This window comes from Mustela lutreola, chromosome 8 (genome assembly GCF_030435805.1).
Source record: "Mustela lutreola isolate mMusLut2 chromosome 8, mMusLut2.pri, whole genome shotgun sequence".
Lineage (NCBI taxonomy): Eukaryota > Metazoa > Chordata > Mammalia > Carnivora > Mustelidae > Mustela > Mustela lutreola.
The window spans coordinates 26,910,706-26,938,543 of record NC_081297.1 but is presented as its reverse complement, the minus strand read 5'-3'; the positions used below and the strand labels follow the sequence as shown (position 1 = coordinate 26,938,543).

Below are 27,838 nucleotides of genomic sequence, written 5' to 3'. Positions count from 1 at the left end.
CAGAAGTTTGCTCTGGGCTCTCTGGCTGGTGCTTTCCCACACCTGGCACTCCCACTTTTGGAAAAGGATGAGACTTAGGGGATGCAGAGCCAGGAGGGATGTCTAAGCAGCTGCTCAAAACCCAGTCAGGTAAACGCAGATAAGTCAGTCTGACCAGGTGCCTAAAAATACACCGGTAGCACACACACACCCCTCCCCACCGCTACTGAACAGGCCGCCAGCAGTGAAAAGCTCCGATTGAGAAATGTGCCTGTCTTAGGTGTTCTGAGAATTCCTTTCACACGAAGCTGTGAGGATTCAAACTGCAAGACGCCAAAGCAGCCCCGGCAGCCTCTATTGGGATGTTCCATTCATAGGGGAGAAAGAGTCTCATCCATTCACGGTGGGGTCAGGGAGTCCTTTGCCGGCATTGGATCACCCAGCTCAGCAAGCTGAGCTTCCGGCAGGCAGCAGGGCAGGGATGCATCATTCAGAATGAGGGTGTCTATTAGGAAACCACCGCCAGCGCTATTATTAGAACGGCCATCCCTCGGAAATTTTGCAGAATTTGCTTGAATCTACTGAGCGGTTACTTCGCTCACAAGGTATTGGAGAAAAGCACCAGGTTCCTTATTACACAGGGGCGGCGCGCACAGCTTTCAAAGTGCAGGACTGATTCATCTTCTCTAAAGGCAATAGGCACAAACGTTTGGGCATCTGTCTGCAACACAGATACAATGCGTTTGGTCATTTTCAAATGACCACGTACTAAAGGTTTCCTCCCGTTCTCCTCCTCCCCCTTTCTCAATGCATCAAACTTGCTGCAGCCATTTGGAGTGTAAAAGAGCAGTGTATTTTAGCAGGATCGTCTGTCTGTTTCCTGCCACCCTGAGGCACGCAAAGGACAGGACTCTCCTGTCACTTTCATAAAAATGGATTTTCGTAAAAAAAATAAATAAATAAATAAAATCCCACCCAGGGCTGCTTTCTGCAATGTCGTTTCCTTTCTCCCTGGGTAAATTCAGACAGTGTGAGGTTGAGATGCCAGAGAAAGTGTATGGGGGGAGGGGACAGGTAGCAGAAGGGAGTGTAGTAGGTGCCGCACGTGGGGTTTGCAATGAAAAAATGTCACATCCGCGACATTAAATACTCTACGCTTCCAGTAAAGAGTCATGTCCCTTTCACCGGCCCAGCATTTAAAAATGGACACACAAGTGCGCATAATCAACCTCCTCCCAGCAGTCGCGGCTGGGAAACAAAGACACATTACCTTTTTATTTGTTGCGCTTCGCTAGGAGCCGAGGAACTTGAGGTTTGCAGCGGCCGATCCACCGAAACCGGCGTCCCATTCGCCCTGGGGTGCGCAGGCCCGTGGCCTAGCAGGCAGCATCAGCGCCCGGCGCCTCCGCCTCCTCCACGGCGCCCGCAGCCGCCCCGCCGGGTCCCGGCGCGCCCCCGCCCCCGCCGCCGCCGCCCCCGCCGCCGCCGCCCCCGCTGCCACCGCCCCGGCCCTGCCGCCGCCCCGCCGCGGGTCCGCCGTCAGCCCATCGCCCGCTCGCGCCGCTCACGCCGAGCCTGGCCGCGCGCCAGGGCGCACCGCCGCCGGCCCGCCCCCCACCCGCGCCGGGCCCGCCGCATGCTGCGGGGCGCCCAGCCCGCCTCCCCGCCCCGCGCCACGCCCCCGGCGCCCCCTGCTCCGCTTCTCCCGCCCTGCGCGCGGGGCCCAGGCGCGGCCGGCAAGGGCAGGCGGGCCGCGGGAGGCCGGGCGGCTGCGGGGCGGTGCGGAAGGCGGGCTCCGGCGGGTCCCGCGCGGCCCGGCGCGCGGCTTTGCGCGCCGCCCGCTCCCGGACAACAATGAGCGGCCGCTCCCCGCGCGCCTGGCGCGGCCCGGCCCCTTCCACGCCGCGGGAGCCGGGGGCGCCCGGAGCCGGCCAAGCCTCGCGTTCCCTCACCGCCGCACACGCAGTCAGGACAAAGTTAGGTACCGAACGCGCCTGCTAACGGCGAGAGGCTGTGCGGGGTCAGGCGTGGAGAGGAAGAAGAGCCGGGATTTCGAAACGGAGGATTCCACCCCCCACCCCCAGCCAAAACCCACCAAAGCCACCGCGGGAGTCCCTCTCCTACCCTGTGAGCCGCAGAGAGGGGCCACCTGAGCTGAACTGGGCTGAAGATGCAGCTCTTAACCCTCCATGTCCAATTGTTCTGAGTCTTTACCTCCCTCAACTCTTTGGAAATGGAAGTTCCTGCGAGATAACCTAGTCTTGGAGCTATTGTCAAGGATTCGCAACAATTACAGGGAAAGGAGACTTCCATTTCAAGAGACCTGGGGGAGGGAAACAGGCTGACACGTTCTCTTTCCAAAAAAAGAGAAACAAACTCAGAGAAATATCCCTACGAAGAACAATAACTCAATTCACATTATGTGTCTAAATGTTTATTGCTTCAGCAGCTCAATTTGCCCTAGACACATTTTTTTTTCCCATGAATTGTCAAAACACGGTTTGATAAAATAAAGGGAGAGGCAGATAGGAGCACCCGCTTACTGCGGGTGGGAAAGCCGGCTTGTCTCAGGGGTAAAAATCTTTCGCTAAAACTCACTCATCACTTGAAATCCCAACATGTCTCCATTCGTTCATCCATCCATCCATCCATCCACCCAACCTTCAAGGGAGAAATGGCTTCCCCTTTAACCATAGTTCAAGGATTAAATCTAACACAATTGTTTTCCTGACACTGGCAGGAGTGAAGACTTAAAAAGTTCATAATTAAAAAGAAACATTGCATATTCTTTCTTCCCAATGATTGAAAATTAACTCTTTCTAGACACAGTTGGTGTATTCTTCTCTAAAGATCTCTGGTGATAATGTCTGGCAGTTCAGGATGTCTCCCAGTCAACAGAAGAGAATTTCTGTATACAATTAGTATTGGAGAAAAAGGTGAATGACCACCTGTGGTAAGGATGACCTTATTTCAACCTGTTGTCATCACAGACTCTTGACTGGGGAACTTGACTTAATTATCTGAGTCTGAGTCATGAGAAGCCATGTTTAGATGGGAGGTTTCTGTACCTTGGGAGTCCCTGAAGTTTGTTTTAATGCAAAGTCCCATTCTTTCATGATGGAGTTGAGAGAGTGCTCAGAGGGAGTGCTATTTCACTGAAAGAGCATTTCCAGTGCTGATCTGTTTTGACTACACCAGCTAATGAAGGGGTAATAGTGTTCAGACCTCTCTCTTGGGGTATTTAGTTCCCATCCTTCAAAAAGTCATTGGATTGTTTCTACATCTACCTGCTGATTTTCCACCTTGGCCAATGAAATTGTTAATTTGTCCTGAACTGAACTTGTCCCATTGGCAAATCCTCTTTCCAGATTCCCCATCTTCCTGCACAGTTTCCCTCTGCACAGTTTTCCCTCTACTCAGTCTTCCCAAATGCCAGAACAGGGATACAGGGGTCTTTTATCTCCTTCCTTTCTCTCATTCCTTACATTCAGGTTATCATCAAGCCTGTCCCCATAAATGGCTCTGGAAAGTTCCTTGGGAGCAGCCTCTTGTCTGAGTTAGTCCAACAGTGCCCGATGACATTACATCTTTGCTGAACGAATAACCAGGGCCCCAGTCTCATTGAGCCCCCTCACCTTTCACTGAGAGGTCTCCAGAAGCCTCCTGGCTGGACTGCAAGCTTGTCCCTCCAAGACATTGTCCACACCAGCTCGACTCATTCTCCTAGAACTCAGATTTGATCATAGGACTTCTTTGCTTCCACCTGTTCAGGGCTTCTCTGGCTCTTAGGAATAAGTCAACACTTCTTCAGGTGGCCAGATTGTCCTGAGCATCAGGACCTCCTGCTCCATCTAGCCTTATCTCTTGCAACCTGACCCCTCCAGGGTCCACGTTACCTTTTATCCTCAGCTACATAACCCTTTTCCAAGCCCCCTCGATTCCAGGTTCTCACTCATCCCTGTCACCTAGCAGCCAGTGACTTCAGAAACAACTCATATCGTGTCATAATCTCTGTAACTAAGCATGTCAGCAGCTTCTCATGGCTCCTAAAAGCATCTTCTCCACATCTGTCCCATGTTCTTCTCCCTGCACCCCCCCCCCCAAGGCTTTCCCACCCCCAAGTCACATTTCTGCCCTTAAGAGACTCTTTCCTCGCTTGGCTTTTTTCTGCATTTCTTGTTCCTCCTGCTAGGAATACTCTCCCATCCTCCTGGCCCCAGTCTTTGTATAGCTGACTCCTTGTCATTGTCAGGTTTTAGCTCAAACACTGCTGCCTCCTCCCTAACCTTTCCTAATCAACACAATGAAAGTGCACTCCACGCACCTTACCCCACCAGATAGCCTTCCCATTAGTATCCTCTTTGTTTCCTTGTTAACATTTAACCACAATCTATAGTCAAAGCCCTGTGTTAAGAGCACAGAATCTTGCCTTGGCCACCTGTTAGCTGTGTGGCCTTAGACAAGTTTCTTAACCTCTCTGTGTCTCAGTTTTCTCACCTAGGAAGTAAGGATAACAAGGTTGTGAGGAGGATGAAATGAGTCAGTGTATGTAAAATATTTAGGACAGAGCCTGACTGCATAAGCCTAAGACCCATGAAGGCCTTTATGTATTTACTTCTCACTTTGTGCTCATGGCCTGGGCTAGTCCTGGCACAAGATTTCTTTACGCCTTATACCTTGTATATTTGGGGTCCAGACTAAGAATGGATAAAAATTTAGGGAAAAAAATTTTATTTGAAGAATTTAAGTACAGGGGACATAGGCATTGGAAAACTTGATGAATGAGATAAAATTCAAACTTAAATTATCAGGAAGTTAGTGGACATATGAAGGAAATACATCCTTTGTTTCACCAGTGGTAATCCTGGGAGCTGATGGATGGCAAGCTTTGCCAGTTGGAATTCTGCAATGGTTTGTTTTCCGAAGAGCAGCTGATTCTACCACCAAGAATTCAGGCAGTTACTTGCAAAGGCACAGAGAATCAAAGGATCTTTGCAAAGTGTTGGTCCATCAGCCAGCCCTAACATGCAGTCTTGATGAAAGAATACAGTGTTTCCATTTTCAGCCTGAGTTTAATACTTTTTGAAGAGTCTAACTCCAAAAGAAGAAAAAAGAAACGTGGCAGGCTGGTTTCTGGACATTTGCCTTTCTGTTTCCTTCAGCAGCTGGAGAAGATTCAGAAAGGAGAAATACTTTTCCTTTTGCCCTTCCTCGGGGCAAGCAGGATTTTGAGACTTGAATGTCTGAGGCTCCCATTGCCTCTTACACAGATTTAGGGAGCTTTATTTTGAAAAAAGCTGAACCCTCAAAGGGCGGAGAAGTGCTCTGAGGCTTGGAAATGGGGGATGGAGACAAGCACCCCAGAAGGAAAGGAGTGACATCTGTAATTAGAGAAGCCCACACCGTCCCTGCCTCAAGAGGGCGCCAGACATCTGACCCCTGGGCATGTGGACACAGGAGGGGTAATAAGTTCTAAGAGGTGTGTCTTAGGCTCAGCAAAGGATCTTGGGGTTTGGCCTCTGAGGGATGTCTTTGACTTTCAAATGGATCTCCAGTTCTTGGGCACTGAGCATCTCAGTGGCAACCAGGATTGATAAACGGGAGACCCCTTTCCCATCTTAAGGTACAGTGTAAGCTGGGGGAGAGGAAGAATGAGTAAATCCCTACCACCTTTGTGAGTGATAATATAACCACATTTTCACTGGGTTTAGAGAAATAAATTAGTGTGATGTTTTTTAGACCCTGAGTTGCAGAGCAAAAATTATCTCTGCTATATTAGTGAAAAAAGTACCAGGTTCTTAACTCTGGGATCTGAAGTCACAGCTTTCCTAAGCAAGTTCCAGGCAGTAAATGAGCCATTAACAGAAGATTCCTCAGCTCTGATCTTGGCCAGGCTACCATGATTAGTGAAGAAAGATGGCTTCCATTCCTGCCTCTGTGTAGCTGCCTTACTGAGGACAGACCAGTGTGGGAGTGGGTCTGAGTCTGGGCTACATAATCCTTTCCAGTAACATTGGATAGCCCTGCACTCCCACTTGTAGGGTCCAGGGTGATCTTGAAGGAGTCTTTTAACTCTTTGGTGCCTGTTTTGTTCACTTTTAAAATAACAGGCCTGATGATCCTATCTCTCTTCAACTCTGTGAAGACTATGGTTTCAACACATACTAAGGATTTTCACAACCATACAACTGATATTCAACACTATTAGGAATATGTACTCTACATATTATTACATTAGGAATATATTACATTAGGAATATGTACCAAGCACAGTGCTATGAACTTTCCAAACATTCATTAATTTCATCATCCCCAGATTCCTATGAGATGGAAACTATTTTTGTTCCCCTTCTACAGATGAGGCACTTGGGTGTTTAAAGAGGTTAAGCAAATTGCTGAGACAACTCTGTTAATTGGATTTGAACCAAAGTCATCCTTTTGTGACTCAGAGCCCTCATCTTTCATGCTTCACTGCCATATATATATATATAAATACACACACACACACACACACACACAGTGAACAAGGCCTCAAACTTACTTTATACACAGCATTAATTATGGATTGAATCACAGTTGGCTTTGGATAGTACCTAGAGGTGACCATAACTTGTCCTCATACATTAGTTCCTTACTATGTGACACACAGTTACATTCCATTTTGTATCTTTCTAGAGAATAACACTGCTGTCTTTTCCTTCCATAATCCAACCAGATTTTAAGGACAGGGCTCACCCTCTACCCCTCTGTGGTAGGCTGAAGTGCTTGACGGATTTTAAGCGAATCCTATTATATTTTTATACCCAATTGTTTTTTCTCCTTACTCCAGGTCAATTTAAGGCCAATGCTGAACCACTTCAATCAAAAAGAAAGAATCCCATCTCCTCTCATGGCTTGATAGCAAGTATTTAAAACCATGTTCCCTGGGGTCCATGAAGAAATCATCTAATAGCTGTGTTTTATTTTGTTATTTTTTTAAATAGCAATATCGTTTTTTTAATAGCTATGTTTTATAATCTTGTTATGTTCTCATTACATTAGATTATTGCTTATTATTTTTTCCTGGTTGGGATCATGGTTTTGACTGCCTCAACTCATGGCAACAAAAACCCAGGCAATGCTTTCTGAAACACAGACAAGAATCAATCAAAACATCACAAGCTAATTAATGTAATTTGGAGCCCCTGGGAGCAGCTGTGTTACAGTGAGTACCACAGTATGAAACTGGTATACATTAGAAGCATGCTCAAATACGCAGGTTAGCTTTCACCAAACCCTTTCCATTTATTTACTCAGAAATAGGCATTAATAATCATAGTCAACACTTGGTTGGCACTTACCAAGCACCAGATCTGATTATGTGCTTTACACAGAACTCATTTAATCTTCTCATCAGCCCTATGAGGTTGGTACATTATTAATCCCATTCAGGAGAAAAGGAATTAAGGCACAGAGAGGTTGTATTTATTTATTTACTTAAGATTCTGTGTATTATAGAGCGAGAGAGCATGAGCAGGGGAAAGGGCAGAGGAACAAGCAGACTCCCCACTGAGTGCAGAGCCCAAAGACTTCGAGCTCCATCCTAGGACCCCTGGATTATGACCTGAGCTGAAATCAGATCCTTAAACAATCGAGCCATCCGGGCGCCAAGCACAGAGAGGTTTTATAACCCACCTCTGGACCTATACATGTTAGGTAGGCAAGAGACAATTAGCAAACCCTGGCCACCTGACTTCATTAGTAACACTCTCTCATCTTACTTGCCAATTTCAGAGTATGCAGAGGCATTGCTTCCTTATAATGCATAGCACAGTGTCTGGAACTCAATACCTGTTATTTATTTCTTAGCCCACTGTCTCATTTCAAAAGTGAGTTAAGACAAATATTTGTGAGATTGAATGGAAAAAAATTCAACAACTATTTGATTTTCAGTTGCGTCTTCTAATAGTGTGGAGGCTTATGTGCAGGTGACATCAATCAATCAATCTCACAGGCAAGCATTAAGAAGATATTGAAATGATGAGTTAGTGTGGGAGGAAGAGCCCCAGGAATTATGAGAACATGGACCCCTGAGACCCAGGGAGGAAAAGGCAAGTCAGTTTCTTGGAGTTGAGAAAGGGCTGGAAGCTGTCATGCTTGTGACAGGATGATTTCTTATGCCCCCCAAACCAAATCCAACCTACCTCAAATTATTATGGCAAAGAATGGTCATAATTCACATTATACATTTGGTGAGTTCTGTGTAGCAAATTTCTAGAGTTCTCCCTCACTAAATGGGAAGCTGGTTTAGCTATTTGTTGAGATGGGGATTGGATATACACAAGTAGAACTCAAAAGCAGGGCACCTGGGTGGCACAGTCAGTTAAGCATCCACCTCTTGGTTGGCTCAGGTTATGATCTCAGGATTGTGACATCCAGCCCTGCATCAGGCTCTGGAGCTCAACAGAGTCTGCTGGAGATTCTCTCCTCCTCTCCCTCTACCCTCCTGCTTGTGCTCTCTTTCTCTATCTCTCAAATAAATACATGAATAAATCTTTTTAAAAACTCAAAAAGAGATATTTGGCTGGAAAATTAAAAAGTTGACATAGAGAGCTTTGAAAACTATGGAAAATGATGGAATCATCTAAGAAGATTTTCCAGGAAAGTAGGAATAGAGGAGGGCTCTGGACCAGTTCTAAGACAGTGTTTCTCAGATAAGCCAGCTTCAGGAGCACCTGGAAGTCTTCAAAGGATGCTAAATCCCACCCCTATAGTTTCTGATTCACAGTCTGAGTAGGGGGTTTGGGATGTAAGAATTTGCATTTCTAATAAGTTCCTGGGCTGTTGATTCTGCTGGTCAGCTGAGTGGATACAACTTTTCCACTTTGGCCTTCACTTTGCTCAAGGCACCCTGGCCTCCCTGCTATAGTCCCTACTCTTCAGGCTCTCTAGCCCCAGGGCCTTTGCATGCCCCTCTGTCTGGAAGGCACTTCCCCAGATATCAGAAGGAATTAAGCCAGCATCTTTTTCAGATCCCTGCTCAAATGTTACCTTATTAATTAGTGAGGTCTTTTCTGACCATCTTTTTTTTTTTTCTTTTTAGTAGAGAGGAATGGAAGGAAGTTCTTTTTTCCATAACTGTATCACTTGATTCTTCTTAAAAAAAAAAAAAAAAGATTTTATTTATTTGAGAGAGAGTGAGCAAGCAAGAGAGAGAACACACATGGGGGAGTGGCAGAGGGAGAAGCAGACTCCTTGCTGAGCAGAGAGCCCAACATGGGGCTCAATCCCAGGAATCGGGGATCATGACCTGAGCTGAAGGCAGATACTTAAATGGCTGAGCCAGCCAGGTGCCCCATTCAATTCTTTAAGTGCTCCAAATCACAGTGATCTGTGACTATTCCTTAAAAATGGATCCTCTCACTTGCCCTCTTGCTACTGCCCCTCTCCCTAATCCCTTCCCTGTTTTTTTTCTCTATTGTCCTAATCACCTGCGAACAGACTGTATACAACTTATTCACTTATGTGCTTTGCTTATTACCTATCTCTCCCAGGAGAGTAGGGATTTATGTCTGTTTTGTTTACTGCTGACTCTTCTGAGCCCAGAAGAGGGACTATGTCTCTGACACATATTAAACGTTCAATAAATATTCATTGAAGGGATGAATAATATGAATGAATGAACATTCTTGGATGTAGAATTGTGGTTTTAAGAATTTAATTCTGCTGTGGAGTGTGTGGACCTGGCGATTCACGGACCTGTACCCCTGGGGATAAAAATATATGTTTATAAAAAATTAAAAAAAAATTTAATTCTGAAGGGGGCACTGGGCGGCTCAGTTAGTTAAGCATCTGCCTTCTGCTCAGGTCAAGATCCCGAGGTCCTGGGATCAAGCCCCATTTGGGGCTCCCTGCCCCAGTTTGTTTTTCCCTCTCCCTCTGCCCTTCCCCCACTCGTGCTCTTGCACACGCTTACTCTCTCTCTCTCTCTCTCTAAAAAAAAAAAAAGAAAAGAATCTAATCCTGATGGACACCCTTCCTAACTGGTCACCTCCCTATCAAAAATGATATATGAATATGTTGCTCCATTCTGAAAACACCTGCTCTGGCACCAGGGGTAAAGCTCTTGCCTGGGTATAAATTCACCAGTAGGCACTGGGTGGGGCTGGGACATGGCAGGGCACCTCCCTGTCTTCCTTATCCTGACCACCTTCTCCTGCCTGTGCAACCTCGTCCATGCTCAGCACCTCCCAGCGAGCAGCCCGTATGGGTCCCCAACTTGCTCACACTGCGTTTCTGCTCAGGAGGCCTCCTTCCCCTCCCTTCAGCAGTCACCCCTCACTCTTCACACTCACTTTCTGGGAAGCCTTCCCGGAAGCCCTCCTCCAGCCCTCTAAGAGAGCCCACTGTCTCTGCATGCGTAGCCCTTTCCCCTCTGCATTTGCACATGGGCCTGTACTCCTCCCCATGGGCAGTTCCTCACAGGTAGAAATCATGGCAATGCTTTGCTTGTTTTTGTTTTCAGAATTGTTTGGTTCCAGCTCCTCTGAATGTATTAATCTCTACATGGTGTATTTAATTTTGCTTTATCACTTTCTTTTGGCCAAGTATTGTGATAATTACCCAATAGATTATTTTTTTAATTGAATCCATCTTGCTAATAAAAAAAAAACACAGGAAAAGAGCCTGCGATGGTCGAGAACAGTGTTTGACCAGTGTTTATAAGCAATTCCATATAATTGTCTTAATAAAGGCGGCCCAAATTATGGCCAGTCTGAAACTGTGAGTCGGCTCTGTCTCTCATAAATGAGCTTGGGCCTTTCGCGATGTTACATGCCAACATCAGAGCCCAGCTTTTTTTAGAATACTTGCAATATGTTCTAAAGCTTCCTGTGCTTGTGGAGGCCTAAACAAAACTCTTAATAACCCAGTGGCTGTAATTTCTATCTTTAAATGGTTGCCCTTCCATCTCTCCTTTTACTGTCTACTTAGGGACTCTAAACTGTTCTGGCATTGTCTTGCAGAAGCCTAAGGATCTCCCTTTGTTGATATTCTTGCACCTTCTCAAGTACGTTCTCGAGAATGTCTTCCCTGATCTTTTCTCCTGTCCCACAGCTTTCAGCCCCCCAAAAAGCCAAAACAAAGCATATAAACATTAAGTTCAGAGCAGCTGATTTTTTTTTAAGATTTTATTTATTTATCAGAGAGAGAGAGGGAGAGAGAGAGCACAGGCAGACAGAATGGCAGGCAGAGGCAGAGGGAGAAGCAGGCTCCCTGCTGAGCAAGGAGCCCGATGTGGGACTCAATCCCAGGACGCTGGGATCATGACCTGAGCCGAAGGCAGCTGCTTAACCAACTGAGCCACCCAGGCATCCCCAGAGCAGCTGATCTTAAGTAGAGGCTAGGAGGCCTGAGGGTAATTTTGGTCTTGACTTTGGTATAAGAGGGGCCATACAGCAGAGAGAAAGGAAAGTATCTTTCGAATCTTCAGAGAATGGCCCCAGTGTCCTTTACAAAGAAAATTCCCTTGCAAATATTTCTTACTTGGGAACCAGTGGGACTAAACTGGGACCAGCTACTCATCATCACCATTCTCCTCATTGCTCTTCTTTACCAAGAGGCCCTGGGCACATTATGTCTGTCCTCTACAATCCTTGCAGCGACAGTGGCTATGATTCATTCCTGTTGTGCAGAACCAGAAATCGAGGCTCAGACACATTAAGGAACTTGCCAAAAGGCCACCACAAAGAGGCAGAGTTGAATCAGAGTCTGTCTTCAAAGTCTCCAGTGTGTTCTGTCCACACACTTGCTTAAGTTTGAGCAAAAGCAGAAAGTGGTCCACGAAGGACTCTTAGGAAGAAGCGTCTTGGGGTGGTTTCTAGTGGAGTGGAGTGGATGGGTGGAGGGGGAGCTCAAGGAAGGGAAGAGAAGCAGGAAGCACCAAAGATAATATTCAGCTACGGGACATTTTTGTTGATCACTGCCCCTCGCTGACCCTGGCCATCAAAACCATCCCCACCCAAGCAGAGGTCTGCAGACGCACAGGGGTATTCTCCGGTAGGACCAAGTCCAATGGCAAGCATAACTAGTCACTGCTCGCCCCCAGTTTGCTAACTCAACATAATTCTTGGTAAGTACTATTACAGCAGTTATTGAAGGATTCTATTTTCACCATGAACCTTCTGGTTAGCACAATCACAGGCTGGCACTGGGGTTACAATCCACTTTCCTGCTCAAAGATGCCGAGGGCAACAGTGTTCTGGTTAAGAGTGCAGACCACAAGAAACTAGACTGCCCGGTTTTGAACCACAAGTCAACAACTTATTGTTGTGTCGCCTTAGGCGACTGAGTTCTAAACTTCTCACCGGTTCCCACTCACAATTTTGCTCTGAGGATAGGCACTGTATAATATATGTGAAGTTTTTGGTATGGAGCATGTGTTTAATAAAACATATGTTATTAATATTCATACTTGCATCGTCTAAAAGCATGAAATCTGGCAGCTTTTGCATCTGTATAATGCTGCTTTGCCCACTATGTTAGATGTTGATTCTTGGTTGAAGCCCTATACCTAAGTGTTGTGAGCTTTAATGAGATCCCAGGTGAGCTAAGCCCCTGTAAATAAATCATAGGAAATATCCTTGCCCTAAATAATTGTGCCCTGAATCCCTTTTCCCTTCCTCTGAGGACACTGAATGCCCTTTCCTTGTAGAGCATGTCCACCCTGCTCTTCTGTGATTCACGTGAGTGGGATTAAAAATCTATTTACAGAGCCCATAATCTTGTTCATCTGTTAAGGGTACACCATTTGCTATAAATGGACTCTCCTAGGAATGATGACCAGTTACAGCATTTGCACCTAAAGGGTCACTCCTTCTTATCCTCAGATGTGGGGTATAGCATACCCACACCCACATATGGACTTCTGGTTCCTTCTGCCTACTCAGACCCTGTAGCCTCAGGTCACTCAGCACGCTAGTGACAGCAATGGTGAGGTGAGACAGAGCCTCCAAAATCGTATCCCACTCCTTAGGAATCTAAATTCAATTTCATTTTATGTAAGACAAATTCTGCAGCGGGAAGTAGGAAATGACCCTGACTTTCATAAGTTTGTACTATCTCCAGTTCAGTGGGAAATCCAATGGGGGTTTCAGACTAGACAAAACCAAATGCCCTGACTGGTCCCTCCTGGGACACTTAGAGGGCCTGTCCAGCTCTGGTCCTGTTGAGGGTTGTAGGCTTCTGTCTGCACCTCTGCTGGACACATGAGGAAGCAGGTGTTGAGCAGTTCCTAGCCAGTCCCAGGGCTTCCCGTGAATTTGTGGGATATCCCGACTTCGAAGATACAGCTTCTCACACTAGGTCATGAACACCGTACACCAATATTTGTCACCTACCGACCCCTACCTGCACAGGGTTGTTGCTAGATCAAATATTTATACACTCCTAAGTTACTTCCTACTATACTGAGTTCCTCATAATACAAAGGTACCTAAATTTTTTTTTTCTTTAAAGTTTGCTGTCCTTCTTCAAAAAGTATTTTGAATAATAAAGCATATAAGCATTCAGAAATGGACAAAAAATAAAGTCGTGAATACCATTAAGACGAACATTCAGCCTTATTGGCTTTAGATTGCCTTTCTATTTTTTTTTAATTGAGATATAATTGACAGAAAACATTGTGTAGGTTTGTGGTGTCCAACAGGTTGATTTGATACATTTATATTTTGTCATTTGATTACCACTATAATACATTTATATTTTGTAATTTGATTACCACACCTCTATCATGTCACCTAAGTATTATTTCTTTTTTGTGATGAAAATAATTAAGATCTAATCTCTTAGCAACTTTGAAGTTTATAATACAATAATGTTGACTTGTAATCACTATGCTATGCATTAGATCTGCAGAACTTACTTACTAACTAGTTGTTAAGTTTGTGCCCTTAAACAACATTTCTCCTCTTCTCCCACCTGTCAGACTCTAGTAACCACCAGTCTACTCTGGTTTTTATGAGTTTGTCTTCTTTAGATTCCACATATAAGAGACAGCAGACAGTATTTGTCTTTCTCAGTCCAATTTATCTTACTTAGCATAATGCACTCAAGGTCCATCTCTGTTTTTCCAAATGTAGACTGACCTTCATACCCAGAGAGAGGGAGAGGGAGAGAGAAAGGGGGCTGGGAAGAGAGAGAACCACACCTCTCCATTTTTCTCTCTCCCTCCCCAGAGGCTGAGGCTCTCCTACAGTTGCTGTTTATCTTTTCCATGACTGTTTTGTCCTTTGATTGCATATGCATGTAGCCATGAACAGTATATAGTTTTGTGTGTTTTTAAACCCTACAGAAATACGACCAAACAGATTTATCTTTTCACGAAAGATAAATAATGTTTTTGAGATTTATCAATATTGACGCATTTAGTCCATCCAATTGACTCCATCGTACAAATAAACCATAAATTATTTATCTTTCTCTTCCTGCAGAGCAAGTTACTTCTGAGTTTTTACTATTAGAACCTTTGTTCTATTTGCCCCGCCTAACACGTTCACCTCCCAGTTACTTGCTCATTCAACAACATTCTCACGATGTTCACTCGATTTGCCCCCTCATTCCTGCAGGACGTTCCTCGACTGTCACTAGGATTGCCAGGTAAAATACAGGGAGCCCATTTAAATTTGAATTTTAGGTCAACAAAGAGTAAGTGTGGAGTAAATACTGTATGGGGCATGCTTATTCCTTTTTGTTTGTTTTTGTTTTTTGAGAGGGAGAGAGAGAATCTTAAGCAGCCTCCACACTCGGCACGGAGCCCAATGCAGGGCTTGATCTTACTACTCAGATCATGACTTGAGCTGAAATCAGGAGTTGGATGCTTAACTGACTGCGCCATCTAGGTGCCCCCCTGGGATGTACTTATTCCATTTTTTTTTTAAAGATTTTATTAATTTATTTGACACAGAGAGATCACAAGTAGGCAGAGAGGCAGGCAGAGAGAGAGAGAGGAGGAAGCAGGCTCCCTGCTGAGCAGAGAGCCTGATGCGGGACTCGATCCCGGGACCCCGAGATCATGACCTGAGCCGAAGGCAGCTGCTTAATCCACGGAGCCACCCAGGTGCCCCTATGTACTTATTCTTAAAGAAAGTTTATTGATTATCTGAAATTAAGGTTTAGGGGGTGTGTCTTACATTTTTATTTGCTAGATCCAGTAGCCCTAATTATCCTGTTGTCAGTGAGGTTCTCCCTATCCATCTTATTAAAGTTTTTCATCCCCTCCCAACACTTCCTATCTTGTTTATTTTTATCCATAACACTTATCACCCAATTTACATGCTATATATTTTCCTTACTTAGTTTGCTTATTTTGTGTCATCCTCCCCTAGAACACAAGCTCCTTGAGGGTGGAATTTTTGTTTCTTTTGCCCTCTGCTATCTCTGTAATATATATGTGGGACACAGTATGTGCTCAATAAATACTTGCTGGATGAATGGATAAATGAATGAAAACATGCAGAGATCATAGATGTCACCTTAGCACATGTCTGAGAACTTCTTCTGGATAAACACTCCAAAATGGAATTGCATTTTGCAAGGCGTGTATCTTACCCAGGGATTGCAAATTTGTTCTTCAAGGTGATTGAAACATCTTTCAGTCCCATCACTCATGTCTAAATGTCCCCATTTCCCCATATTTGCTTGCTTGCTTCTCTCTCTCTCTTTCTCTTTGAAAATACAACAATTTTAACTTTGTAGCAATAGTTAAAACCAGAGTGAAAACATAAAATTCCCAGTGGTGAATTACAGTTTGTGGATTCATAATTAATGGAAATTGTTAATCCAAAAGGTTTCAGATGTTCTTAGGTGCTTATTTAAAATATGGCTTAGGGGGCGCCTGGGTGGCTGAATGGGTTAAAGCCTCTGCTTTCTGCTCAGGTCATGATCCCAGGGTTCTAGGATCAAGCCCCTCATCGGGCTCTCTGCTCTGTGGGAAGCCTGCTTCCTCCTCTCTCTCTGCCTGCCTCTGCCTACTTGTGATCTTTGCCTGTCAAATAAGTAAATAAAATCTTAAAAAAAAAAAAAAGATGGCTTAGATTTTATGGATGTGAAAACAATCCTAAACCGTGGTATCTCTTGTGTAAGAAGCAAACAGAAATTGCTACAAAACCATCACTACTGCAGAGACACTGAAAAGGCCGTTATACACATTTTGAAAGAAAGCCACCTTACTATTATTTTTCAACTAAAAATTTATTTTTAAAATAAATAAAATTTATTTTATTTTTCAACTAAAAAGGAGGAAGTCTTGGCCAATAACCAGGACTAAGCAAAGCTATGAATGCTTTTTCCTGCACATGGTTAAGATCCCTTCTATAAAAAGGAAGTTCTACAACTGAATGCAAAGAGTTGATGGAGAACAATAAGCTTTTTGTAATCCTAAATTCGTTTCATGTTAGGAAAACCACTGGGATGAGGGTCAAATAGAGAAGAATTCTTTAAGTCATCTTCACCGAAAGCCCTAGATAGCCAGGAATTTAAGAGACTGACTATGGGGCCAGAGGCACTCTCAGGTCCCCTAAGCAAGCAGATGCATTTTTTAACATCTCCTTATGCAGAAGCCTCAAATGCTCTGTGGTTTGGTAGCATCCCAGGGAATCTTTAGGGATTACGCTGGCAGAGTAGGTAAAGCAGGGTGAGAAGTGTTGCTCTTTCTGCTCACATATGTAGGGGCGTCCATGTCCTCAAAATGTGAAGGCACCAAGACAAGAGAAACTCTCTGGACAGTGAAACTGACAGCTTTCATTTTCTTCACTCTTCTTTCACGCAGCTCAGCTTTCCAAGATGAAAAGGCACCATTTAAATACTTCCCATTTTTTGTTTCCTTGATTTTTCCTGATGGTAAGTAATTTTAATTCTAGAAACAAACCCTTTCTATCATGGAAAGGAATGCAACATTTAAAAGGAATGCAAGATAAGCTCCATCCATAACCAGTTTTGGTGAGGATGGAGAGAAAATGGAACCATCATGCATTGGGGTGGGAATGTAAAATGGCGCCACTGCTGGGGAAGACCGTCTGAGGTAGCCTCAAAATGTTAAATATAGAATGACGATATGATCCACACCTAGGTGTAGATCCAAGAGAAATGAAAACAGACATCACAAGAAACCTTGTATGTGAGTTTTCATAGCACCATTAGTCACCATGGGTAAAAGTGGAAACAACCTAAATGTCCCTCAGCTGATGAATGGATGAACAAAGTGTGGTCCTTCAGTACCATGGAATATTAGTCAGCAGCCAAAGGAATTGAGGACTGGACAGCTGCATGCAAAGAAATGAAACTGGACCACTTTCTTACACCATTCACAAAATAACTCAAAATGGATTAAAGACCTAATGTGAGATCTGAGATCATAAAACTCCTAAAAGAAAACACAGGCAGTTAACAGACACATGAAAAAGTGCTCCACATCACTTGGCATCAGGGAAATACAAATCAAAACCACAATGAGATACCACCTCACACCAGTCAGAATGACTAAAATTAACAAGTCAGGGAATGAGAGATGCTGGTGAGGATGCAGAGAAAGGGGAACCCTCCTACACTGTTGGTGGGAATGCAAGCTGGTGCAGCCACTCTGTAAAACAGCATGGAGGTTCCTCAAAAGGTTGAAAATAGAGCTACCCTATGACCCAGCAATCACACTACTTGGTATTTACCCTAAAGATACAAATGTAGTGATCCGAAGGGGCACGTGCACCTGAATGTTTATAGTATCAATGTTCACAATAGCCAAACTATGGAAAGAGCCTAGATGTCCATGAACAGATGAATGGATAAAGAAGGTGTGGTATATGTATACTATGAAATACAATGCAGTCATCAAAAGAAATTAAATCTTGCCATTTGTGACAACATGGGTGGGACTAGAGGGTATTATGCTTAGCAAAATAAGTCAATCAGAGAAAGACAATTATCATGTGATCTTCCTGATATGAGGAAGTTTAGAGGCAACATGGGGGGCTTAGGGGGTAGGAAAGGAATAAATGAAACAAGATGGGATCGGGAGGGAGACAAACCATAAGAGACTCTTAATGTCACAAAACAAACTGAGGGGGTGCCGAGGGGAGGGGTGTAGGGAGAGGGTGGTGGGGTTATGGACATTGGGGAGGGTATATGCTAAGGTGAGTGCTGTGAAGTGTGTAAACCTGGCGATTCACAGACCTGTACACCTGGGGCTAATAATAAATTATATGTTAATTAAAAATTTTAAAAATTTTTAAAAAAAGAAGAAAGAAAAGAAAACACAGTCATCTCTTGGACATCAAACTTAGCAACATATTTATAGATCTTTTCCCTCAGACAAGGAAAGCAAAAGCAAAAATAAAACACTGGGACTACACCAAAATAAAGTTCTTTCACAATGAAGGAAACTATCAACAAAACAAAAAGGCAACCTATTGAATGGGAGCAGTCATTTACAAATGATAGATCTGATAAGGGGTTAACATCCAAAATACATGAAGAACTTACACAACTCCACACCACAAAAACAATCTGACTATAAGGTGGGCAGAAGATCTGAATACACATTTTTTTTCAAACAGGATATACAGATGGCCAACAGGAAGCTATGCCCAACATCACCAATTTATCAGGGAAATGCAACTCAAAATCACAATAAGGTATCACTGCACACCCATCAGAATGGCTAGTATCAAAAAGATAAGAATCAAGTGTTGGCGAGGATGTGGAGAAAAAGGGACACTTGGCCACTGCTGTAAATTGGTGCAGCCACTACAGAAAACAGTTTCTTCAAAAAACTTAAAAACAAAAAGACAATACTATCCAGTAATCCCATTACTGACTATTTACTCAAGGAAAATGAACACATTAATTCAAAAAGATACATACCCCTATGTTTTTTGCAGCATTATTTACAGTAGCCAATCTATGGAAAAACTGAAGTGTCCATCCATAGATGAATGAATAAAGAAGACACGATGTGTGTATGCAATGAAATATTACTCATGCACAAAAAAAGAATGAGATCTTGGCCTTTGCAATAACATGGATGGAACTAGAGGGTATTATGCTAAATGAAGTAAGTCAGACAGAGAAAGACAAATATTGTATGATTCCACTTGTATATGGGATCTAAAAAACAAGTGAACAAATAAGCAAACATACCACACACAAACTAAGCTGACTCTTACTTAAAGGTAGAGAACAAACTGGTGTTTGTCAGAGGGGAAGTGGGCGTGCCAGGGATGGGTAAAATAGATAAAGGGATTAAGGAGCACAAACTTTCAGTTATAAAATAAGTCACGTGATTGAAAAATAAACCATAGGGCATAGAGTCAATAATACTGTAATGACATTGTATGGTGAGAGATGGTGACTACGCTTGTCATGGTGAGTGCTGGGTCCTATATAAAATTTTTGAAACTATGTGCCTTTTCATGTGTCATACACTTGAAACTAATGTAATATTTTATGTTAATTATACTTCAATAAAAAAATAATAAAGTGAGGACAAAGGAATTAAGGACGATACATGATACAACACGGATGAATCTTGAAGACATAATGCTAAATGAAAGAAGCTGGTTACAAAAGAAGACATATTTTATGGTTTCATTTATATCAAAAGTTCAAAATAGACAAATCTACCTAGAAAGGTAATAAATTAGTGGTTGCCTAGGGTTAAGGGGCTGGGGTGGGGGTGGTGAAAGTTAATGGCTACGTGGTTTCTTTTTGGGGATGACAAAAATGTTCTAAAATTGATGATGGTGATGGTTGCATTATTCTGTGAATATACTAAAAATCCTTGAATTATACACTCTCGTGGGTGAATCACAAAGCGTGTGAATCATTAGCATCCCGCTTTCATTAGGGCCACTCTACCCCTGCTCTGGTGAACATCTTTCGTCTTCTCTGCCATTGGTACTGGAGGATTCTATTATCCTAAACAAAAAGTCTGGAGATAATCTCAAGTACATAAGCCCCATTTATTCATCTAACAAACATTTACTGAAATCCTACAAGTCAGACAGTATTTTTAGTACCAAGGATATAGTTAGTGAACAAAACACACCCCCCCTCCCCAATTCTCTGTCTCTGTATCCATGCAGGTGAATTTGGACAACAAACTTAGTGGGAGCCCTAGAGTGTCATGTAGTGGACCCAAAAGCTAGCGCCATTATAGTATACAAAATAAATCACAGTGTTCTTGACAAGGGTGTTCACAGGACCAAGGGATTCAGAACATAAATGACTTGCTGTGTTCTGTTTCACGGGCTATATTTTGAGATAAATGTTTGCAAATTTAACAATGGCAATAATTAGGATGAACAATGAGGATGGGGAAGCCCTCAGGGCCAACTTCACTGGTTGAAGGGATGGCAAAGATTAGTCCCAAAAGGAATAGGTCCAGTGGAAGGAGCCTGGGAGGCAGCTCCCTGGAGAGCTATTCCGAACAAGGAGGGAAGGTGTGTTGAGTGCTGGTGCCTGAAACCAGGATCGCTATGTGGGGAGGGGACAGAGTTTACCCTCAGGAGGACTCAGAGCTGCTAATCCAGGGGAAGGTTTCCTTGTGAAGTGGTGGTCAGAAGTCCTGTCACCAGGAGTATCCCTGCAGGGCTGCGTGCCACCGGTGAACAAGATAGGGACCCCTATCCCTGGAGAGTGGTCGTTGGACTCCTGACGTCCCTCTGGATCTCAGAATCTGGGAGCAAACCCCCACCAACCAAGAGCTCCAGCTGGTGGGTTGGCTCAAACATGGGGGTTCCCAGCACCAGTCATTCATATTCAGAGAACAAACACAACATTGGCAGATTCTTAAGCGCCACTGAAGCCTGGGCTTTAAGAAGTAAACATTATCTGGAATTGGGCTGGCTGCAAGTAAATTAGAAATGCAAATCTCTCCAAAATAGAAGCATGCTGGCACCCTCTACAACTGCCTCACCCGGCTTGACCCAACCATACATGAGCCCTGGAGTCCTTTACAAAGTTCTATCCTGTCCCTCTGCTCCTGTGGACTATTTCAGGAAGCCCCTCTCCCAGCTCAGCCATCTGAGCTGCCTACGCCAATCTGCCCGGTCACCGCGGTAGACTGTTCACTCTGGTTTTGCTTTCTGCCTCCTCTCTGGGGTAATGCCTCACTTCCTGCGGCTGCCTTCATCCAGCCCCTACACCTCACTGCTCCTTTGGCTCTTGAGGCTCCCCCTAAGGATTTTGTGGATCATAGCACAATTCAAGGCCTTTATACCCTGGATGGAAGGTCCAACAAGTGTGTAGCTGGCACTCATTAGCCCCAGAATGGTGTCATTTATTATCTACTATGTGCCAGACATGTAATGATTTAAAGTTCATTTAGTTTCAATAATGACATCTCAGAGCAGATGTTATGCCCATTTTATAGACGAGGAACCTGAAGCTTGGAGGCTAAGTAACTTGCTCACTTCCCCCATGAGTAAAGAACTAGAATCCTATCCTCTATCTGCATCCCAGATGCACGTTTTTCTCTAGTTTGGAGTCAGAACTGTACTAAAACTATACCAGATTTTCAGTAACTATTTGTTGATTATTTATTTTTTGGCCATTTGCTTGTTTTTAGGGGATGAAGAAAAATATTTCACTCATTAAAAAAAGAAAGCAACAGGCCATGATCTTATGACTTTTACATAAACAGTGGCTGAGCACATTTCACATGAAAGCTTTCTTCTTGACAGATTTACTTTGAGGTTTTATACTTGGATAATTCTAAGTAGGAAAAAAAATGGTCTCTGTGGGTTTACAGAAGTTTTGGCTCTCAAAACCTAGCTTATGAATGAAACTAAAACAGTTTCCAGGATAGTGGGGATGACGCGTCCTTCCTGACACAGACTCTCATCACCAGGAAGTGGCTTTCCTCTGATGACTAACAGGTCAGGTGATGGCCCATTGACACAGGTACGGGCACCAAATGTGGCAGGGAGAGCAGCCCTTAGCTGTGCCTCGCTCTAGATGTGTACACACGGGATGGGGTAGGGGATTAGGCCCAGACTGTTCGAAGAGTCTTCAGTTTTTATCTGATTCTTTTCTTTTGCTGTACATTAATACTCTTTACAGATTTCATTTAATAATAAGTACACATTGCCCTTTTGTTTCCCCTAGGGAGAAAACAGACAGACACCAAACCCAGAAGCTAAAGGTCAAACTCCATGAAACAGCAGCTCTGTCTGAGTGGAACCCAAATGCACCACGGCAGGCTTCCCCATTCCGCCATTGGCAGTAGGGATGCAGATGGATGCTCTCTCCCCGTCACCAGAAGTGTGGAAGATGGGAGATCCCGGTCAGGGCCAGACAACACCACTCACTGGGAAGATGACTAAACTGTGTAATCCCTCAGTTTTAACATCAATAACATGGAAACTGTGGAGCCCTCACAGGGCCTCAGAGAAGATCCAATGAGGTCCACATATGGGAGTCCATAGTGAACCATAAAACATCGCAAAAAATGGTTACCATTACTTTAGTCAACAGACTCTTTCCAGTGTGTGTGTGGGGGGGTTCAACTGACATGCTCTTAAAAAGAAGATCTCTCATGTAAAATTGCCCACAACAAGCTCTCTTCCCCATCACTGGTTTTTCTCCTTTGTACTTATCACTTCCTAATATGGCCCTTGTTTTCTTAGTCACCCATTATCTGTTTCCCCGTATTAGGTGATTTCCCCAAAGACATTGTTTTCATTTGTTTTGTTCTCTGTTGAGTCCCCGAACCTTGTACCTACTAGGCTCAATACATTCTTATTGAATGAATGAAGGTCAAGTGATATTTTTAGTCTAAGTAAACCCCACACTAGCCCCTAGCTCTGACATCATGAATAAACTATCACAAGATCATAGTTATAGGAACTTGAGCTTTGAAAGAAGGATTTAAGTGGTTTATTCATCTATGCATAATTTTTCTGAGCATCTACTATGTACAAAGCTTTGGGCTAGGCAATTAAAGAACCATGCTGAGTGTGGGTCATAATCACGAATATTATAAAATATGGGACACCTGGGTGGCTCAGCCAGTTAAGTAGCTGCCTTCCCCTCTGATCATTATCCTAAGGTCTTGGGATTGAGTCCCACATCAGGCTCCTTGCCCATCAGGGAGCCTGCTTCTCCCTCTGCTTGCCACTCCCCCTGCTTGTGTGTGCTCTCTCTAACTATCTCTCTCTCTCTCTCTTCAAATATATATATTATGAAATAAAGCAAAATGGGTTTTGTAAAAAAAAAAAAATGATGTCAAATACATATTGAAACAACAAGTGTCCCCCTAATTCCCAAGGATCATTCTATTTGATGTCTTCATAGCCCATTTACAAACATCCTTGCTTATAGTGGCTTCTTTTTAGATTTAAGAGGTTTGTTTTAATTCCCAGAGTGACATCTGGTTGGATGCTGAGGGGAAGATACTATATTCTCTGGTCTCTTTCACACTCACTTTTAAAATATTTGCAATTACTGGAGCTCTGTGGGTTTAAAAGATAACCCTAGTGAGTGTGGTTGATGTGGAAAGCAATCCCTCAGCAGAAAAGGTTAAAAAGAAAGTCCCCATTCTCACATGATGACTTCTAAATGAGCCAGTTGTCTGTGTCTTTTGTTTATCCTGCAGTTGGGTATCATTTTACTCGGGAAGCTATTCATTCATCATTGTCCTAATGAGTTAATAAGTAACCAGATGCCTGTATTTTCCAATTATGTGCCCCACTTTATTTCTGGGCAGTGACAGAAAGAATGGTTCGAAAGGAAGGACCCCAGAGAGAAAGAGAACTTAGCAACAGCTCAGAACTTTTAGAAATACATTTGTGGTACACAGATTTCAAAGAATAACTCATTATCACTGGATTAAGGGTACAGAAAATGCTTCACAACAGCATATATAGACACAAAAAACACAAATAATTATTAGAAGTCACAATTAAGTGGAAGAATATCCATTTTGGAACCCAAGTAATTTTTTAAAAACTTTGGATTGAAACTATGCTGCTACTTAAACATCTGACCTGATGTATGAAACATAATAGGGACCGTGAAGAAGAGCAATGAAAACTCTAGAAATTTCCCACTCCCATAGTCCCACATCTGTCCCATCTCTCAGAAGAGGAAGAGGATCTGTAAAGCCATAGAGTTCACATCAACTGAAGAAAGCCTTCAAGAGATAAGCAATTACAAAATCGCATCAGATCTTTATGAAATCAGTTAGATGAAGAAAAAGACATCAGGCCTGTTAGCATTTCTCTAACACTAGGGCATTTTTATGGGGGAAGCAAAACTATTATGAATGAACTGACTGAATGCTCTCCTTTCCATCCAAATGTGTAGGTTTTGTTAGGACAATACTGCCATCCTGTCCTCAAAGCTATGGGTAGGTTCTTTTTTATCAAACACCTGCAATGTCTCCCTTGCACACCGCCTGTTCTCACACACTCTTGCCTGATTATATAGACAATATTAAACTCTTCCAACCAGGATGCAGACTTTCAAGGTGATTATAGGATTCCTTTCCAGAACGTAAGAACCTACAGTACAATATATCCTTTAGTTGCATCCCAATTCGAACACCTCCTCAGAACATGAATTTTAATAATTTAGGTGTGTATTGAAAAACCACCATACCTAAGTATTTCCTTGATATTAGCAGGAAGTCAGAAATTCAACACTGGCTTCTCCCATGGGAGTCTTCTGTTTTAGTGCCCTTCATTATTATTCCAAAGTTTTTTTTACACCCATTGTTTGTCTGGGTCTGGGAGCCAACTTTTATATTCAATGCATAGTGTTCTTTTTATCTTTTTAATCCCTCTGGAGCTTTTAGAATGGGACCAGGTATGTACAGATGCTCCCACAGCAGAGCAGTAAAGAACATTCGATAAATTCTTCCTCTGCGTCAGACACTGGGCCAAGCACTTTATCTACCTCAGTTCACTTAATCTTTGTAACATCTCCATTTTATAGATAAGGAATAAAGTCACAGAGCTTGTGAGAGCCAGAAGTGAAATTCAAACTCAGACAATGTGGCTCCAGTGCCCTTACTTTATTCCATATTGTTTCTCGTAGCAACCTCTGCCTCCTTATAGGTTACGAATTTAGGAATTTTATATGGTGATTGCTATGGACCGAATTGTGTCCCCCGCTGCCCCCATTCATATGTTGACATTCTAATCCTTAAGGTGCTGGTTTTAGGAGGTGGGTCCTTTGGAGGAGATTATATTTGGATGAGGTCATAAAGGGACGTCCATGATGGGATTAGTGTCCTTATAAGAGGAAACACCAGAGACCAGAGCTCTCTCTGCCATATGAGGACATAGTAAGACCGTGGCCAGCTACAAACCAGGAAAAGAGTCCTTACCTCGTACTAACAAAATCTACCAGCACCTTGATCTCCAACTTCCGGGACTCCAGAACTGTGAGAATAAATGTGTGTTGTTTAATCCACCTAGTCTGTGGCATTTTGTTATATAGTAGCCCCTCCTGCCTGAGACGGTGACGATTCATCTGTCTACCTCTGATATTAAGGTACCATGAAAGTAAGCAGGTAGACAATGGTCTTTAAGATCAATGTCAGTGCTTGTATTATAACAAATATTAAAGAATTGTACAAAGCCAGAAAATTTGCTTGAGACAATGGAGTCCAACCCTTTACTGAATAGAAGAAAGTAAATCCCGGAGAGCTTAAGTGACTTGCCCCAGGTCACACAGAGGTTAGTACAAGGAATAGACAGATGGTTGTCTATTTTGTGGGGTTAGAGAAGATTATTTTCTATCTATAAGGTAAATGGACTCTGCTTTGAAAATAAAAAGTTCTCATTCTTGTCCTACCCAGACTCAAAGTAGTAAGTGTAATTCCTGTTTCATTATTCTAATGACAAGATCCCACCACTTCTGACTAGAAAAAGCCAAAGTATGAGATGTAATTAGAATCATATGATGCCAGTTAAAAATTATTTAGAAACCAGCAAGTTCAGTGCTTTTTAATTTTTCTCCCTTTCTCTAGGACATAGTTAGTAGAAGTGAATCATTACAATGAGACCTGTGACAGAAATGTTGACTATTTCTGCCATGTCTGTCTATTTATGACTTCTTCAAACTACAGTAATTGTCGGCAATAAATAGACCGTCTTCAAACAGCAGGACTGATTTGTTATTCAGTATTATAACCAACTGTGAGTAGTTCATTCTTTGGTTAAATTATGCTCGTCAAAACCGAAAAAATGGGAGGAAATAAAACGCACTCCATCTATCATGATAACCTACAGTAATCGCGTATATTCTCGAGAGAAATAACAGAGAATAAACACCATGGACACAGAACAATGAGTATGGTGTATGACTGGAGCAGGAAGTCAACGTGAGTGAAGATTTCCGGGGACAATCTTATCAAAAATGTCCACCTGTTTGAATTTTAGAAGCATCCACACATGGTTCCTTGAAGGCGATAATTACCTGATCAGACCTTCCCTTTCACCTCAGGGGAGGAGAGATGTCCGTGTGAACACAGGTACATGGGCATAAATATGGTGGCTTCCCTCTTCAGGTATCTGCAAAGCCTGAGGCCAAGCTAAACTGTGAAGGAACACAGCGTACCCAACCACCGGCCAGGTGTTCCCGAGTGTGGACCTTTCTGCTTCCAAACTACCAGTATCACAGCCTCAGCTCTAGGTTCTGCAGGTTGGCCAGGGCCTTATTCTGATGAAAGAGAAGAGGTTCCTGCGCTTGCTTACACACTCATGCACACACACACACACAAATACACACACACATGCAAATCCAAACCAGGAGTGTTACACCACACCATGTTCCACGCACCGGGCTTTTGTGTGGGGTAGATGTCAATGTGCAACCTGTTTAGACTATAGGAATATACTTTTTATTTTTAGAGAAATTTTTTTAAAAAAATTTGTGAGAATGAGCAAGAGAGAGAGTGCGTACACATGAGAGTGGGGCGGGGGTGGGGGAGGAACAGAAGGAGAGGGACAAGCAGACTCCACGCTAATCTTATGACCCTGAGATCATGAACTGAGTTGAAACAGAGAGTCGGACGCTTAGCTGACAGAGCCATCCAGGCACCCCAAGATTGCACTTTTTTAAAGAAGCAGTTACAGCCCATGTGTGCTTCACACTGAATTCAGGTCTGCTAAAAATGGGACTTTTTCCACATGAGCTGTAGTAAAGCTAGACCTTATTTATCGTATACATAAGCAGCTGATTCTGAATCTATTTCATCTTCCCGGTGCTAATCAGTCCTGAAGGATTACTAAAGAATGCCCTGATTACAAAGAAATGTTATTGACTCCCTACTGCGCACCAGCGCCGACCAATGGGGAGGTGAATAGCACTGCTCTCCTGCTTTCAAGGATGGCTCAGTGCTGAAGAGGAGAGGACGGAACGCGCAAGTCACAGAGGGATGTGATGATAGAAGTGGGCACCTGCCTGAACAGAGCGTCACCTGGGGAGGCCTAACCATGGGGAGAGGGTGAGTCTGGGGCTGAGTCTGGGGCTGAGCAGGGAGGACTTCACGGCGGAGGCTGCTATTTAGCTGGGCTGTGAGAGTTAAGAAGACATGTTTTTAAGATCTTGATTCTGTGGTGATCCCTGCTTTGTATTATTTGCAAGTCTCACAAACGCTTTCTGTTTCGGCCCATTAGAAAATGACCGACGACCACCTGGGCTCCTGGGCCCGGCTTCCGCTAGCTTCTCTCCCAGGCAGCTGTCCAAGCAACCCTTTAAAATGATAAGCCAGGATCCCATTGTGTCACAGTTCATATCCCTCCAAGACCTTCCAACGAACCCAGCCTAAGTATGACTAACAGCGTTTGGAATGCCTTCTCCCTGCTTGGATGTGTCTCCTCCT

The 27,838-nt window shown here is 43.5% G+C and overlaps 1 protein-coding gene across 10 annotated transcripts in view; it reads right to left on the bottom strand.

The window, feature by feature from the left end:
• Positions 1 to 27,838, bottom strand: part of FRMD4A (FERM domain containing 4A) — a 609,448-nt gene that overhangs the window by 213,039 nt on the left and 368,571 nt on the right. Inside the window, exon 1 of one of the 10 annotated variants that reach the window (XM_059184096.1) lies at positions 3,615 to 3,633. The exons of 7 other annotated variants lie outside the window; for them this stretch is intronic. The gene's annotated coding sequence lies outside the window, so the exon portion shown is untranslated. Of the gene's footprint in view, positions 1 to 1,249; positions 1,439 to 2,103; positions 2,220 to 3,614; positions 3,634 to 27,838 lie in introns of those variants that run through there. 2 more of the 10 variants (XM_059184097.1, XM_059184095.1) reach the window with 2 other exon arrangements.